The sequence below is a fragment of the Schistocerca gregaria genome, chromosome 8 (assembly GCF_023897955.1).
Source record: "Schistocerca gregaria isolate iqSchGreg1 chromosome 8, iqSchGreg1.2, whole genome shotgun sequence".
NCBI lineage: Eukaryota > Metazoa > Arthropoda > Insecta > Orthoptera > Acrididae > Schistocerca > Schistocerca gregaria.
In genome coordinates this window covers 504,967,666-504,985,638 of record NC_064927.1, presented here as the reverse complement: position 1 = coordinate 504,985,638, position 17,973 = coordinate 504,967,666, and the positions used below count along the sequence as shown (strand labels likewise).

At 38.1% G+C, this 17,973-nt stretch overlaps 1 protein-coding gene and 1 long non-coding RNA gene across 3 annotated transcripts in view; both read right to left on the bottom strand.

Moving 5' to 3' along the window:
• The window catches only part of LOC126285010 (protein argonaute-2-like), a 363,943-nt gene extending 359,250 nt beyond the window's left edge, over positions 1 to 4,693 (bottom strand). The window contains exon 1 of one of the 2 annotated variants that reach the window (XM_049984318.1): positions 739 to 4,693. The gene's annotated coding sequence lies outside the window, so the exon portion shown is untranslated. The remainder of the gene's footprint in view (positions 1 to 738) is intronic. The other variant, XM_049984319.1, reaches the window with a different exon arrangement.
• A 6,578-nt stretch (positions 4,694 to 11,271) lies between these two features.
• LOC126285009 (uncharacterized) lies at positions 11,272 to 12,315 on the bottom strand. Its single transcript, XR_007551594.1, has 3 exons — positions 11,925 to 12,315; positions 11,656 to 11,766; positions 11,272 to 11,477 (listed from the first exon to the last, which is right to left on the bottom strand). It is a non-coding gene; the product is annotated as an uncharacterized LOC126285009 (long non-coding RNA).
• Positions 12,316 to 17,973: the final 5,658 nt, after the last annotated feature.

Below are 17,973 nucleotides of genomic sequence, written 5' to 3'. Positions count from 1 at the left end.
GATCACTGTCATAAATTGGGCTTTTTAACAAAGAAAGTTAAGACCAAATTTCACTGGATGACCTTGTAATCAGAGATACTTCCCTCACAATATAATTAAATGTGTTTCTAAGCATATCAATGTTTTTGGCTGAGTATACATCATAAATCTTACACAGCATGTCCCAAATATCACTGGTGGTTTTGCCTTCATCAACCTGAAGCAAAGGCTTGGTTCCAAATTACAAAATTATGCATTTTTTTTGCCTTTTCATTAGCCTTTGTTTTACATCCAGATTGATTTCATAATTTTGAGCACTTTCTTCTGGTGTAACCAATTTACCTTTAATAATGTCAAGAATTTGATTACCTTCTGAAATTATTTAAATACAATTCACTAGGTTCCACAATTTCCTTCGCCTTTCAATTTTTGAATTTATTGTGTGCCATTATCGCCATTATCTTGTCTTCTGCATTTCTATAACGTCAAGGTATCAACAAAATCTGTTACAACTGTTGCACTGTCGGCCACAAACTTTACCAAGTTAGCAGTAGCTTCTTGATCGCCTACAGTGATTTTTAATTAGGAATGATTGCGCAGTATATTATAAAATGTTTAATATAAATGTCATTGTTAACATACATGTCTTTTTAAATATTTTATGTACAAACAAATGTGTAAAAGTAATATAAACATTAAGGGTTTTAAATATGCCGAAGTAGCGTTTCCCAACACTTCAGCGCGTCAAACCGTACTTACAATGATGTGCTATGGAGCTATCTTTACTGTAGTGGGTCAATGAAACTATAATTTTAATTTCGTAATACGCAAGTAGAAATACGAGAGAGAGTGTGTCCTTGGTCGCGTGCCGTAGATTGCCGTTGGCGGAGGCTATCACGTGTTCTGATCTGTACCACAGTCGTATGTGAGACTGTGTATGTACTCTGCCATGCTGGCGAAGCTAACGTCGTACAGTGCTCTTTATGCTAACGTATTAAGAAAATACGCAGCTTCAGTGATACACTGCATTATAAGATCTTTCTAAAACGCTTAATGTTTAGTACGGTTTGTTGTGCTAAAGTGCGTCATCGTAGAAAAACGGTACTAATATAAATACGGTGTATATGACATCTACATCCTCGCGGTTTATTCGCTCTTAAGTTTAGAAAACATGTAAGATAAAAATAAAACCATCTGTGCATTAATTTGTGATCTGTGCGTGCTACTCTCTCAGAGGCTACTTATTTATATATTTATTTTGGTTTATAAGCTCTTAAATTTGTGGATCGACATATAAGACAAAAATTAACCCATCTGTCTAGTAATTCGATTTGTGCCTGAAACTGCTACTTACGATCAGCTGTTGCCACGTCCTCTAGCCAAGTGCTTGTCACATTCCTCTGCGAGACATAAATACGAATAGTGTTCCGATTGTTACGCTATTTAATCGCTTCTAGAGATCTCTTTAACTTTATGAATGCCACACAGTTTTTTAAATACGACTGGTTGTTAACCACAGGCTATATATGAGTGTAAATATATTTCAATGTTATTCTTCGTAACCTTTATTTCATAACTGTGTACAACACATTTGAAGATGTAAAAATAAATTCCATGAACATATCGTCATATAACGTTTCCACCCAATGATTACCATTATGCGAAGAATTTCCTCAAAACATTATACCATGTTACAATGATAATAAATAAGCTTTCCGCATGAGCCTGTCCGAACGCTTTCGTCAATACGCTGGAATTCAATATAAACTTCAAACTCTGGTATAGAGGTCGGCCAAACGGTTACTCTGGAGTAACCGTTGCAACGAAAGAAAAACAGTAACACTTGTCCACTACGTCGGAAAACAATTGTCTATCACAGCTGTACCTAATGCAATCCAAGCCATCTGGCAAAGTTTCAGTGCCATGCATAATTATTCTCATTGTGAATTGCGTAAACGTCATGAAAACTAATATACCAAGATTTACTATATTTCTCGATTTTTTCAAGTCCGACAATTCTTAACTACGGTACTTCCGTATGGATAATTCCTCATAAGCACTGTAACGCAGATTTCATACTTACTAAATTCACCTTTCAGTAATTATAGTAATATGTAGTGAAGGGGAAAAAACTGTATTGATATAAGGTGGAGGGAATGAGGGCAGATAGAGAGAGAATTTGTTTGCAGGAAGGTTTATAAGGCACATATTATTAGAACAGGAAAAGTTTTTGCTCAGGTAGGACAAACTATGAGAGGAGGAAGGGGCAGCTGGCACTTTTGAAGACTAGACAATGGGTGTTATGAGGAAGCAGCCCAAGTTTTGAACCAACTATTGTGAAATATCTAGAATAGGGCCAGTGGCGTACTTATACATTTCGTGCAGGAATGTTTTCAGCACTTCTTGTGAAGAATAATGGAACAAAAGAGGGTGTGTCAGCTGTGTTATACAGCCAATGAGATGGCAGTAGGCAGACTACATTTTTCAATGTCATACATTTGAAAGAAAGGATGAAACATTGTTGTAAACAAGAATCATATTTAACTGCTCCCTGTTTGAGTCACAGCTATTTAAACTGTGCTAGCATCTGAAAACTGAGTTCAGTGTCACAACCCAAGGTGTATTCGAGAAAGCAGTGAGTTGGTATGCAATCAATGTACACAAGAACAATGAGTTAGTGGATCAATGTTTTTTACTTAAATCATGGAAGAAGGTAGATGGAACGGTGCTTTTTAATATATCACATGTGCAACTATCAATGAATACTAACCCACCTACCTTCTTCCACGATGGAATTAAAAAAAAAAAACATTGATCTTGTTACTCAAAGTGGAGGCTTATGCTGCACTTCCAGACGATTCCACCCACTTAGTCTTTAAGAGTGTTTTCACCATCACATCTGACATTTTCATGCCTCTGCAATTAATCCATGAGATATACACAAGCAGATGACATCATCATGCAGAACAATCACTGAAATCAGTAATTTATAGCTTACGCCCCTTATCACAAAATATTTCTCAAAACTCATGAATACAATGAAAAACAGAAAACATAACAATGCTTTACAATTTCAGCACTAGAAGTATATTATGTATGTTCTTGTCTCTCATTGAATATGTCAAAGAATCGTTCTTCTGGCTACGCAAAACTGTCGCGTTGCTAAACGCCATTTTGACTATCGCTGGCCCTGACCAAGATTTTAGCACCAATTATATAAAATCAAATTGGTTTCAGCAACTGGTTTATTAAATTTAAATAAATACTACTGGCTGTCTTGCTGTGTTCATGCCTAACTGATTCAGGGGGCTGAGTTGTATTTTATTTATGTTCCTCTTTTAGTCCAGGGTGATTGGTATGGGCACCAATGCAAATAAGTAGTTCTTTCAATAATTATTGTTGTAGTAAATTAGTTTTAGAAAATGTATGCACAATAAATTTGTTTTAACTTACATATTCTTGGAGCTAAATTTGCTGAAGCAGAGAGGTAGGATACTTCAAATTGCAGCTGTTCAAGCAAAGCATGTATCTTACACCTTCCATCCATTTTCATACAGTGTGATTACGAGACTTAGGCAGTATGTGGTACACCAAGAAGCTGAATTTCCCTCACAAAACATTATCAAAGCAAACACACGCACACGCCCCACTTTTATGATCCTGATAATGGAAGACCACCAGCTAGTGGTCCACACATTCTCGAAGCCTCTTCAGTGTTCTAGCAATTGCTTCTCTGTTTCTACAGTTGTAGGTCAGGTTTATAACCAGCCTAGCTAACTGCCTTTCATCTTGTTCCTCTCATGAACTTGAGCTTCTGGGATTGTCACTGACCTGGTTTACTGCCTCCTCACTGCTGGTATCCTCTGAACTTTGTAATACAGGACTGGCAGATTCAGACCAACTGCTGCTCGAGCCAAACCCAAAGGTCCCATCGAGACAAATTAAAGGGCTGTTCTTGTAACTGTCATTCAACTATGAAAGTCCCAGCCAGGGTAATAAATGAAAATTGCGCAGAAATGTTTGCATGGATATTTTCACCTTCGGAAGTCTTCACATGTGCAATTAGGCTTTGCATAATTCACCACATAGTAACAATCCTTGGCCTCTGCACTTTCTACACAAAATAATCCCTCACCCATTTCTATCACTGAGCTTTCGGTAAGTTCAGTTTGCGCTGAAGAATATCTTTTCATTACGTGATTCACAAATTCGTGTGACTTGTTATGCAAGAAGTGAGGAATCGCTCTGCTGTAAGATTTCACAGCTGAATTCTTCAGACAATATTTTTTAAACAGGCTACGGAGGAAATCATTTATTAAAACTTTAACAACACCTGCCAATGTTTTATCTGCTGAATGTCTAAGAAAAAAATGTTTCACTCTTTTATTTAGTGATTCAACACCATTAGTAGTAGTTATAGTGGCGAAGAAATTCTCCTTGTCCTCATAGGCCTTCACCCACCTTTCAGATACTGAACGCCATTGCTTATTAAAATAATAAAGTGCACCAGAATTTCTAGTTAATAATTCATGAGATTGAAGGTTTTGTTTTGCAGTTAAAAATTTTTCTTCAGACGGTGACTCTGCAATTTCTTCCCACAGCTTCAGAATTTGCTCACTATCTCCCGGTATGTCTAAATTGTTCTTTTTGCTAAGCCACTGTTGCCAGGCTTGCTTTCGATGAAATAAAAAAAGATAAACCCTTGTCATTGGAAATGTTCCTTTAATTGCCCGTATCTCAGGCTTAGAGAATTGTGTAACCCATGAAACTGGATTCAAATCTGGGTTCCGTGTCTTGAAAATTTCGAGAGCCTCTTTAATTGAAGCAGTGTTTTCTACTTGAATGAAGAATATCCCGACTCCTAAATAGCATACATTAGCTTTCACGACCAAGAAAAATAATGGAATGTCATACTGTGTTGTCTTGTATGTTGCATCAAGCAAATATACCCTACCATACTTTTAAAAAAGTTCCCTTTGCCACTTGTGCTGGTAACAAAAAGGCAATGGCTGCACTTTTCCATTGTCATCTGTAAATGGTCTGAAAAAAAATCTCTCCGCCTTCGATTCCTTTTCCCACCCAATAATTTGATTCCTTAATGCATCTTGGTCAATAATAGTTTTCTTCAAATCAAACAGAGCCCGATACATATGGCTATAAATTGTACTATCTGTTGGGTAAAACATTATGTTCATCCGATCTGGTCTGTTCCAGCAACACTAAAGTGCACAATCCCCGAAAGTGCTAACGAACAAACTTTAGTTATGTTTTATTTGCAGCAAGTGTGTTTCTGTATTACATCCTGGTCACTCACTGATTTCCTTACAAGAAATAAGCTCTGAGCACATTGGTGTAAGTTGTTTAATCTGTGTGGTAAAACAATATTTGAGAAAAGGTTTTTCATTTATAAAACAGTAGCAACTCAAAAAACTTATGTACATTGCTCATAATTTGTTGTGTAGTCAGAATACACATGTTGGAATGAATAAATTCAATTATGTAATTATCGTTTCCTTTGGCAATGAATCATATGAGCTAAACATGACATTAGAGGGAATAGTAGTTATCAAATCATATTTTTCAGTGCATACTCTTATGTGTGCATTGTTCCTTTAAGCTTACACACAATCTGTTGTTCAAAATGACTAGTTGTTAGTGTTTTTTTTAATGTTTATACTACTGTACATGTCAATGTGTTTTATGTTTTGCATTTATGTAAGCATGCATCAACTATGTATGTGAATTGGACATATGAAGAAATGTCATTGTGTAATTATCCCTTTTGAGTGAAAACTAAACTCCATGTATTTCCTATTACAGATAATAAAACAATATCGTATTAATAATTATGAAGTTTTCTTAATCATTTGCAATTACCCACTAGAACCCACAGATACAAAAGTAAAGTATTTTGATTATGGTGCCTGAAAAATGTAACCAACCTATCAAACTTACAGTTTTTTGGTTTGTTTACTTCACTAGAGGATTAGAACTTTAAAAATGGCACACACAGAGCCTACTGCAGGGGAATTTCTACACCTGGTACTGTCCTCCTGACTGCCGTTCGCCCCTTCCTTCTGTATTTCTGGAGACTCTTGCTCACCTTACCATTCTTCTTCGGTACCACCATATGGGCACCAGGTAGACAGTAATTCTGTATGTTGTTTTTTGGGGACAATAACTTAAGGCTACTAATTCTGAATGTTGTTAGAAATGTTATTAGCCCAGCAAAACTTGCTACCATTCTATCAAATAATTCATGGTTGTGAGTTTGTTGTAAATCTATAATAGGTATGTTTCAAGTTGTAAATAAACTGTCCTGAGTATCACTGTTAAAACTTAATAAATAATGGTTCTAAAATTCATCTATTTTACTTTTGTAGTACACAATCTTTTATATCCAATTTGCCATTTTTTTACAAGAAGTCGTGATCTGTCTTGTATGTTATGAGATATATTACATTTCAAATTGTAGATACCACAAGCACTTCAGTTTCATCATTGGCCAGTAATGTTTTCCTGTGTAACATGGTGGCACCAATGTGGTAAGGGTTATAAAAAATGTCTGCAACGTTTTGATTGTGGTACTTCATATTATTTTAAACAATATTTTCCTTCACTATCGAAGCCAGAACATCAAGTAAACAAAAATATATATAAGTGGGCCTGCTTGGCTTCGTATCTCATTACCTGAAAGAATCAAAATGGAAATCCTTTAACACAAGACGGTGCTAACAGAATTCTCACTGTAAATGTTGCATTTCACCCTCAGGAAGTACTATGGTGGGTTTCTGGTCTGAGAGACGATATAAAGCTTGCTCTAGCACTATTATAAGCAGAAAGCACTCCATAGATTTAATAAGCCTCCACTACACACAATGCGCAAAGCAACAAGTGGTTTGCGTACCTGAATGTAATGTAACATGCTCCCATTCAACCCGAGTTAAACTTTATCACTTATCTCTCTGTACTGACTAGGTAATTACTGTACAAAATTTCACAAACTGAAGATATATTACATTTTTTAAACAATGTAACACAATTGCATCTGGTTAAAACACTGAAGTTCAACACAGACTGGCACACACTTACTAATGGATATTTCACTGCCACGCACACAGTGCTAGGTGCTAGGCTCTGCTGTGGCCTCAAGTGGCTACGTAGTGTCAGGCAACTAGATCTACAGTAGCTGCCTGCAGCCACATGACAGACAGTGTGTTCAAGAAATAAAAATGTATTTCTTATTGAAGTTATAATAGAAAATCTCATTTAAAAATGTGTCCAGAAATAGAGCTAGGCCATCCCCTTGCCGAAAAGCACAACACAAATCTATTCATTGGTTGCTTCAGCAACACAATGGAGTGTGCAGACAATGGTCATTTGCTGTGCTTCTCATAATACATCACGGGATGCTACATGGACACAATCATGTAGCCCATTATTTTAGCCATGATGTGCAATTATTCTGTGCAAACTTGTATAGATGTAAAAAAATATATATATGATGGCACTCTAGCAATTTTAGGCTTGTACACAAATGAAAATCAATGGTATGCTGGTAAGAGCTGGCAGTTTATGAATCACACATATATCTGTACAGTACATGTATGGTTAAGAAACATACCTGCTACACCTAGTACTAAAAGAGAAATAATGTTGTGGGGAGCTTTTAATGTATGTTATTTAACTGAAAGTGCTAAGAAAGACCTTAATTGTTCAGTGTTTTTGCAGTTTAGAACCAGTTATAGGGGTACATTGAAAAATCTGCAATCATAAACTCTAGCTTATGACAGTCTCCTGTATATATAGTACTGACAGTTTAATATTAAACATGATAAGATGAGTTTTCATCACAATTTCAAGGGGTATTTCCACAGTCACCAAAAAATTGCCAATCTTCATAAATGATGGATTAAGGAAAACAATCATTAATGCAAAATAGGAGCTTAATATTACTATTTCAGTATCTAAGATGACAAAATTATTTGCTTCAAATTGTAGCAACGGTTAGTACTTCAAAAGGAAACTGATGCCTGAAAAATAATGAAAACTCCTTTGGAAACACAGCAGAGAAGCCCAGCCCAGTGAAAGCCTGCCCTCCCCTACCCTGGCCATTACTGTCTTGATCTGCATCCCTTCCTCCATGCCCTTCTGTAGAAGTGTAGCGAGGAGCTTTGTCCATACGGGCTTTTGGTTCCCACATCTCCATGAACATGCAAATATGGTCAAAGGCTTAGGATAAAGAGTATTCTGTGCACCCACTGTTTACTGTTACCCTTAATCTCGGTACAGTGCGTCATGCTAACAGTTATCAAACATAATTTTAATCACAATAAATAAAACAGAGAATGATTGATACCAGACTGAATTGAACACTTGATATTCTACTACATTTGTAGAGGAGACCAAGCTCTGCGACTTTTGCTTTCATGCCACGAAGTTGACTATGGTTTTATGCCATCAAAGAATGAAGGTCCTCAGTGTCCTAGCACAAAATACTCTGTCACAAGTGTGGCTAAAACGACTGCAAATATCCTTTCTGAGACTGAGGGAACGGCAATGAACAACGTGTACTAAATTCTGTGGGGGTGCACAGAAAAAACGATACTAAAACAATGTTATGTCACTATTAAAACAGTCTCCAATATCAGTATCTGGATGCAAACAAATGAAACATACTTGTATGGGCTACCAAGCTATTTTCCAAAGAAGCTAACTACTTTCCATTCAGTATTAGCATATGAGGATACATTCCAAATAGAGATGAGCAATTTATAAATGATACAGTACACAAAAAGAATATCAGTGATGTACATTTTTTAAACAATACAAATTATGCCAACCAAATCACAGTTACCTCAATATTTAGTTTGTGAATTATGTTTAATCTCCTACTACCACTCAGGTAGCCATATATTATTTTCACTTTTTATTAACACATTATTGCACACTATTGGTACAGTTCTGTATATGGATCCATGACTGAGTGTGACTGGATACAGTACACTGCTCTTAATGAAAACAGTAGAACAATACATACATTTTCAGAAAAATAGCATTCACATGAGAGTACCGGTAATTGTTTCATAATTTATTTACATTTCTTTTTAATTAGTCCTTTTTTTTAAAAAAAAGTCGTCTGAACATCCACGTTCAATTCTGAAATTGCAGATACGGCGTGGGAATGAATGTTCTAAATGATGTGCTGATACGAGTCATTTCATATATTCAGCAGCAAATATAGAGAAAGAACTCTTTGAGTCTGTGACAACTTTCGGTTTTTAATCAGACTTTGGTGAATATGTTGCAACAAACCAATTAATGCGTTTTTCGATTCTATATACAATTTTCTGGAGTACTCTGTTACTATGGCACATCATTAATTAACTAGGGAAAGCACGTAAAATTTGGCAAATATAACTGGAAGACATGTCGTACGCATATTTTGCCACGGAAACGGACACAGTATAGTTTATTAGAATACAAGAGAAAACACTCTCATCCACATGTTAACTACATAGTTTTATTGCGTGGTTAACACACAGTACTCCTCCTCTGAGAATCCATTTCAGACTGCACCCTAGTGGTGGGCAGGAAATCGCGTATCTGTTAGAAATCACAGTGATTGAGAAGTCCCAGATATTACAATAACAACTTTACAAAATCTAACTGCGATTTCAGTCACAGTTAGCAGTCGCAAGAAGCATTTCACAATAAACGCCGTGAGCCATCTGTTGGCCGAATTCCATACTGCTTTCTGCGATTTCAGTGACAAATCGCAACTAAGAGTCGCAAGTAGCAACTAAAAAGCGCAGTTAACATTCTTTTCCTAGTGCCATCTGTTGAACGACGTACGTACTTCGTTATAAGAGCCTTGTGCCTCACGATATCGGTGTGCTGTGTGTGCGTATGAAGGACTTATTTCATTAGTGGTACAAGTCCATTTTTGTTAATTTTGAGATACAGAGTCGTAAAGTTAAATGAGCGCTGAAAAATCTACAGTTGAGATACCAGAAATATTCAAGATTATGGCTTCTTGCTAGAAATGAACCTTTATTAATGTTTGTTTGGATCATTAATTTCAGAAGCATTGTTGTTGCTGTTGTTGTCTTCAGTCCTGAGACTGGTTTGATGCAGCTCTCCGTGCTACTCTGTCCTGTGCTAGCTTCTCCATCTCCCAGTACCTACCGCAACCTACATCCTTCTGAATCTGCTTAGTGTATTCATCTCTTGGTCTCCCTCTACGATTTTTACCCTCCACGCTGCCCTCCAATGCTAAATTTGTGATCCCTTGATGCCTCAGAACATGTCCTACCAACCGATCCCTTCTTCTGGTCAAGTTGTGTCACAAACTTCTCCCCAATCCTATTCAATACTTGCTCATTAGTTATGTGATCTACCCATCTAATCTTCAGCATTCTTCTGTAGCACCACATTTCGAAAGCTTCTATTCTCTTCTTGTCCAAACTATTTATCGTCCATGTTTCACATCCATACATGGCTACACTCCATACAAATACTTTCAGAAATGACTTCCTGACACTTAAATCTATACTCGATGTTAACTCAGAAGCATTATAGACAGAAAAGTGGAGGTAATGGACTTGTACCACTATTGAAATAAGCCCTTCACATTATATGACGACATGCACATTCAGCATCAGTTATGATTGGTCAAACACAGCAGTGACTCTGAATGTATTATATTAATAAGAAGCAACATTGCCTTTTTCTCCTGAAAATATCAAGTAACGTAACAAATGTGATTCTGCTTTCAATGTGACAATTTTGGTTAATACTCCACATGTCTACAGGACTTTGCAATGTTAACACAGCAGAACTCAGACATCTGTATAAGTGTAGTGAAATGAAAACAGCATTATTGAGTCATATGAATGCCTCACTTTTATTCCGGCACAGTTCAAGACTCGGGATAAAAGTTTTGCCCCTGGAGTTCAACATGGCAACTTCACACACACGAACTTTTTGCCTACACTACAACCACGTACATAAGTAAGCTTTTCGTGTGCTACTTTCAAGTACTGCACTTAAGCTATTCCTGATTTAACTGTAAGATCTGTACTTCCCACTTTCATATCAACAGCCTCAAAATGCATATTCTATACCTCGGGCTATGTTACAGGTCAGTGTCACACCAAGATTGTGGAGAAGGGGGCGGGGGGCGGCATGTCACTCTTCAACTAGTGTTACCAGTAAATATGTGGCGGAAAATTACAGGTATGGGAAGGCTTAAACATGTGGAAAATGAGATTTTCATTATTCAATCACTGTATTTAACATTTATTATTCCTTTAAAATCGCATAACAACTTCAATAAAACACAGTTTAATCACTCATCTGCACACTTATTTCACAATTATGACACTTTTAAACTGCAAATCCTCTAAGAGCTGTCTTCAATCTTCACGAGTCTCTCTCAGTAGCCTTGATGTGGATAGATACGTACAGCAACCAGTAACCAAGAGTCAGAACTGTGTCTGCAAAATCACAAGGATTATTAAACAATTTTTGCTGTCACTAACTACAAGCATTATAATTGACAGAGTAGATTGCTAATATTTGCTGTAATGAAAGCCACTCAATGGGGTATATTTCACATTTGCAAGAACGATCTCACTGAAGTAATTAAGCCCATCGAAACACTTGGAAACTAACCTCTCGTCTGACGAAAACGGTCTAAAGACGCAGTGGCAATTTCTCCAGATCTGTTGACAATGATATTTTGAGTTATCAATTTACTGAGTGACTGAAATGTAGTTCGGGTAACTGTGAACATAACAATATGTTAGAGTTCATTTTCTAAATACGAACTATTACGCTACTGTATGACTACTTACATATTAATTACACTATTAATATTTTCACAGTTGTTTCTTTAATACATAATTAAAGCAAACGGAAGAACAAACGTAAAACTTACTTACCAATGACACATTTGTTGAGATGCAATTTTCTGTGTAGGCAGATGTAACTTTTTCATACGGTCGTAAGTCGCAGAAATCGCAGAAGTCACAGAAATCGCAGAAGTAGCAGAAATCGCAGAAGTAGAACAAGTACCAGAAATCGCGGAAGTAGCAGAAATCGCAGAAATAGCAGTGGCGGAGGGATACTGCGACTGCGACTCTGAACTGCGACAAATCACAGTTAAGAATAGCAGATACTGAAAAGTAGCATTCACAGAAATCACTGATATCGGAAAATGACAGTTTAGCCCATCACTACTGCACCCGAACGGCCGTGGCTGGCCAAACTTTCACGTCAACTCGATTTGTACTCGGCGATCGACGTATCGACATACGTCGCGAACGCTGGGCTACGTCATTCAGACGTCACTTCCTTAGCTCTTTGGGGTGAAATGAAGCTTTCCCTTGCGACTATATCTGTATCTAGTGATGGTAAAAAAAAAATCGGGGGATACCCGAAAGCGTCAACTTATTGCTGATTGGCTGACAAACATTTCATCAGTCAGCATAATATTGAAAGGCCTGGTTGTCACGTATTTCACAAATAAGAAAATAAGGCTTTATCGTCTTTCGGGAGAAGAATATTCACGTATCGAGTAGTTTTGTAATAATGTGATGGCAGTTTTGATCGAATAGCTATCACGGACAGTCATGACCACACGGAAGTGTTCGAGAGGACTGTACCTGGCCAATGGAGAGTCAGGACAGGTCACGGAAAGTTCTTACGGCGATCGCCTTTCTTTGTCAAAGAAATGTGATGGTGTAATAGGGAACTTTGTCAAATATTTGATCAATTCTAGGGCCTTGTTGATCAAAGAAGTCGCTTGTCTTCTGTTCACTGCAATGTGACATGTTACCACGTGGAGCGTTAGCATCGCTGCATCCAAAAAGTTAAGGGCAATACAGCTACAGCTGATAAGCTGAAGTAGGAAGTACACAGTGACGCAAGTTTTACTTCAAAGGTCAAGTGATTATATGCCGGGATTGATTTTAATAGCTCTGGATTTAACGGAACAGTGGAGTGAATTGAAATATATTCATGTCGCATTAGAATAATGTTATACTATAGTGACTTATTTTAATCCTCTAATTTGATTTCGACGCTATTAGCAAAGCAAGCAGAACTTGGAAGTCATTATTAAACAAATTGCGCTTTTACAAGACAGATTTTTTTCAATTTTTGAGTTTATTTTTCAACTACTGTTCTAACCTTTTCCGTGGAGGCGGTCAATTTAAGGTTTCAACTGTTCGTTTAACTTCAGTTTTCATGCCCTCGTACGTATGGCATTAAGAGACCATGATGCCACACTAAATAGCATATTTTGAGAGAATACGCCAGGGGAACAATGATTAGTACAAAGCCAGCAGATGTGTGTTGAAGAGCTGCCTTTCCGACATTCATCTATTTCATATATTGATAGTGTCTATATGCTGAGAACTTCCAAGTATGTAGAAAATAACAGCAATTAGTAGAATACCCATAGCATGTCAAAAAACATAAAATGACTCTCCATGTTCATACGACAGAAATCCTTCCCTGTGTTAAAAAATTCAACGGGGATTGAAATGTTCCACTTGTTAAAATAATTAAATACATTGTTTTACCCTTGTTTATGGAGAATTTACAAACCCTTTTGCTTGATAATTGTTCTTAAAAAGAATCTTTCTTAACACATAAGATAAAAGAAACACAACATAAGCAAATACAAAAATAAAAGAGGGAAACAATTATGCAAACTGTATGTGAGTGAAAGTTTTTCTTGTGTATACAACTTAAATATGCCAATTATTTAATTTACTACTCTGTGTGAGGAAGGGGAACGTGGAATTGCCATGACAGATTTTTGCCTTTCATGTAATTATGTCAAAACATTTTTCCCTTTTTGTCATTTCGTTCCCTTCGCCCCATGTGGGCAGGGGGTGGGCTGTCAGCAGTTAAAAGTCCTCGCCGTTCAGCCATTTGGAAGTAAAACATTATAACGTGTTATAAAATTTGGAAGTATGGTTGACAAAATGAATGCTTGACATAATAAAAGGACACACATTCAGTTGTATTATTTAAGATACAAGAGACAGATTTGTTGGTTAATTAAAAGATTTGAGCAGTGACCAGGGGGTGGATAGCATCAAGTTTACAGATAACGTAGGATAGTCGGAGGTGTTCAAGATGTAAAAGGAGGGTGCGGAGTTTTATAAGGTGGTAGAGGATCAGGGTGGGGGTGGATAAGTGTATTTGAAAGGCTAGGTAGAGTCCATGGCATTTGAGAATCTGTAGGGCATGATAAAAGGAAGGAGAAAGAGAAGTGCCACATTTGCATAGCAGTATGTCAGATCTTGGTTGATCCATCTATATATGAATGTACCATCACATCTGGTGATTGTCATCTATCATCATACCTTAATATACCTATAGAATTTATCAAAATGTACATACATTGTTGGGAAAAATGATTGGGAGAACCAAAAGAGAAATAACAATACGGAGAAAATGTTACTGAGCAGTACTGTGCCTTCTCTGGCTATTTTATAACTCATATTAGTAGCCTAATTTGGAACTGTACAGAGATAGATTGAAGGTAACATACATTATTTTGGCATTTCCTGACTTTTACATCATGTTGCTCCAGAAACAATGTGATTTTGACAGACCTTTTATGTTTCAGTGCTACTACACATGGTATTTTGTTAGTAGGCAAATTATAATACATTAACTACCAAATACTGCACTTTAGCAGTGGAAGTATTAAATCCAGCATGGCTTTGAAGGTTCAGTTTATATATTTATTTATTTTGTTTTATATGATATCCACCTGCTAAACAGCTACCAATACTTTTTGTTTCTGCATACATTCAAGATATAAAAGTTACATACTCTTATATAATCATTTATAACAAGAATGAAATTAAAACATTTATGTGATAGACATATACAATCATTCAAGGCAAATGCAACTATATATTGATGCCTGTGGCTTGCAGATATGTTCTTATAATGTGAAAAATCCTTATATCATTCACATTTTATTGGATAGTAATGGATATCAACAATGGACTAGGAACGGGAAAACAGAACAGTTAAATCCAATACCAATATTTTAGCTGTGAGTAAGCATTGTCTTTTGGTATTTGTTCTATCTCAGGTTTCTTTTGTTTTTCACTAATCACATGGTAAAAAACGAGAATATCAGTTTGCCGTAGCAGCACTGCTAAATTGCCTGTTTTTAAATAAAACCCTTTAAAAATGAGTAATGTTTATTCACAAAATTTCCATTGGTTGAAACATTGGGTTATTATAGAAAGTGGAAAAAGCATTCAATGCTGTTTTAAGTAGTGCCCATAGTTACAACAAGCAACAGAATCGAGGCATAAAAATCGGCACAGAGACACTACTGTACCTGTTATCGACTGGCGTAGTGTATTAGACAGAACACATGTACTTGGTGTGTGCAAGACTTGCCCCCATTTGGCCGATACTTAAGTTTCTCACTGTCGTTCTTGGACACTGGCAGTATTGCTGAATGGCACCTCCCTAATTTGGAAGTGTTTGCTTTAAAAGATTAAAAACGGGATGAGGCACAACAAACTTGTGACATAATGCAAGGAGAAAACAGCTAATGAAGATAAGGCAAATTTGATTGATATACTTAAAATTAAACTGACATGCTATAAATTTGGGATAATAATTGAAGCTTTAATTTAGTGGTTGCTTCAGGGTGAAAAACTGATACCATTCAAAAGTGAAGACGTAGGGAAGCCATCAGCTTGTGGCCTCCTCTTCTCACCATCGTTGCACCTGTCCCCTTCACCTTCATCCTCTTTCCTGGAAACAATGAGACCAATTTCTGCCATAGCCTCAAAACCATATTGATCAAAATCTCCCATTTGTCCACCTTCATTATAATTTTTCAATCTTTATTTGAAGTCTACATTTATTCCTGGAAATAATATAAGTGAAACCCGGAAATTGATTATTTCAGAAAACTGTTATTTTGAGTAGTTTTTAACAGCCAGGTTAAACTGGAAACAAAAAAAACTGATATCACCAAAAACCAATTGTTTCAGCTATTACCCCCATCCCTTGCAACTTGCGACATAATTTTGTTTTGCTGTATCTGGTGTACACTAATATTACCCAATTTAAGTTGGCTTCTTCTCCACCGTCATGACTGCACGTAGTGCAATAAATAACTAATTTTATAAAGTTGTCTGGTGTAACATCCATGTCCTAAACACATTCTTATTATGGATTTTGGTTGCACTCAGTTTTGAAGAATCCTGAAGCCTCATGTGTCACCCAGCTGGAATAACATGCTGAAAAAAAGATTCAAATTATGTAAACTGAAATGAGTTTGATGATTGTTAATCCCAATATACACTCCTGGAAATGGAAAAAAGAACACATTGACACCGGTGTGTCAGACCCACCATACTTGCTCCGGACACTGCGAGAGGGCTGTACAAGCAATGATCACACGCACGGCACAGCGGACACACCACGAACCGCGGTGTTGGCCGGTGCATTTGTGCACCGCTGCCGTCAGCGTCAGCCAGTTTGCTGTGGCATACGGAGCTCCATCGCAGTCTTTAACACTGGTAACATGCCGCGACAGCGTGGACGTGAACCGTATGTGCAGTTGACGGACTTTGAGCGAGGGCGTATAGTGGGCAAGCGGGAGGTCGGGTGGACGTACCGCCGAATTGCTCAACACGTGGGGCGTGAGGTCTCCACAGTACATCGATGTTGTCGCCAGTGGTCAGCGGAAGGTGTACGTGCCCGTCGACCTGGGACCGGACCGCAGCGACCCACGGATGCACGCCAAGACCGTAGGATCCTACGCAGTGCCGTAGGGGACCGCACCGCCACTTCCCAGCAAATTAGGGACACTGTTGCTCCTGGGGTATCGGCGAGGACCATTCGCAACCGTCTCCATGAAGCTGGGCTACGGTCCCGCACACCGTTAGGCCGACTTCCGCTCACGCCCCAACATCGTGCAGCCCGCCTCCAGTGGTGTCACGACAGGCGTGAATGGAGGGACGAATGGAGACGTGTCGTCTTCAGTGATGAGAGTCGGTTCTGCCTTGGTGCCAATGATGGTCGTATGCGTGTTTGGCTCCGTGCAGGTGAGCGCCACAATCAGGACTGCATACGACCGAGGCACACAGGGCCATCACCCGGCATCATGGTGTGGGGAGCAATCTCCTACACTGGCCGTACACCTCTGGTGATCGTCGAGGGGACACTGAATAGTGAACGGTACATCCAAACCGTCATCGAACCCATCGTTCTACCATTCCTAGACCGGCAAGGGAACTTGCTGTTCCAACAGGACAATGCACGTGCCACCCAACGTGCTCTAGAAGGTGTAAGTCAACTACCTTGGCCAGCAAGATCTCCGGATCTGTCCCCCATTGAGCATGTTTGGGACTGGATGAAGCGTCGTCTCATGCGGTCTGCACGTCCAGCACGAACGCTGGTCCAAGTGAGGCGCCAGGTGGAAATGGCATGGCAAGCCATTCCACAGGACTACATCCAGCATCTCTACGATCGTCTCCATGGGAGAATAGCAGCCTGCATTGCTGCGAAAAGTGGATATACACTGTACTAGTGCCGACATTGTGCATGCTCTGTTGCCTGTGTCTATGTGCCTGTGGTTCTGTCAGTGAGATCATGTGATGTATCTGACCCCAGGAATGTGTCAATAAAGTTTCCCCTTCCTGGGACAATGAATTCACGGTGTTCTTATTTCAATTTCCAGGAGTGTATTTTCACTTTATTATAGCCAGTAGCTAGCTCCAGTTTAACAATTCAGTGTATACAAGTAAACAAAAGTGCTTCTCCTCCTTAGGAACCCTATAAGATAGAAGAATCACATAACTACTAAACAATGCCACAGATGTGGTTAAAAGTCATAGTGGCAGAATATGTGACAACAGAAATAAGATTGTAACAGTGCACACGAAATAGTTAAGGTAATCTCATAATTAATAACACTGTCCCAAAAATATTGTT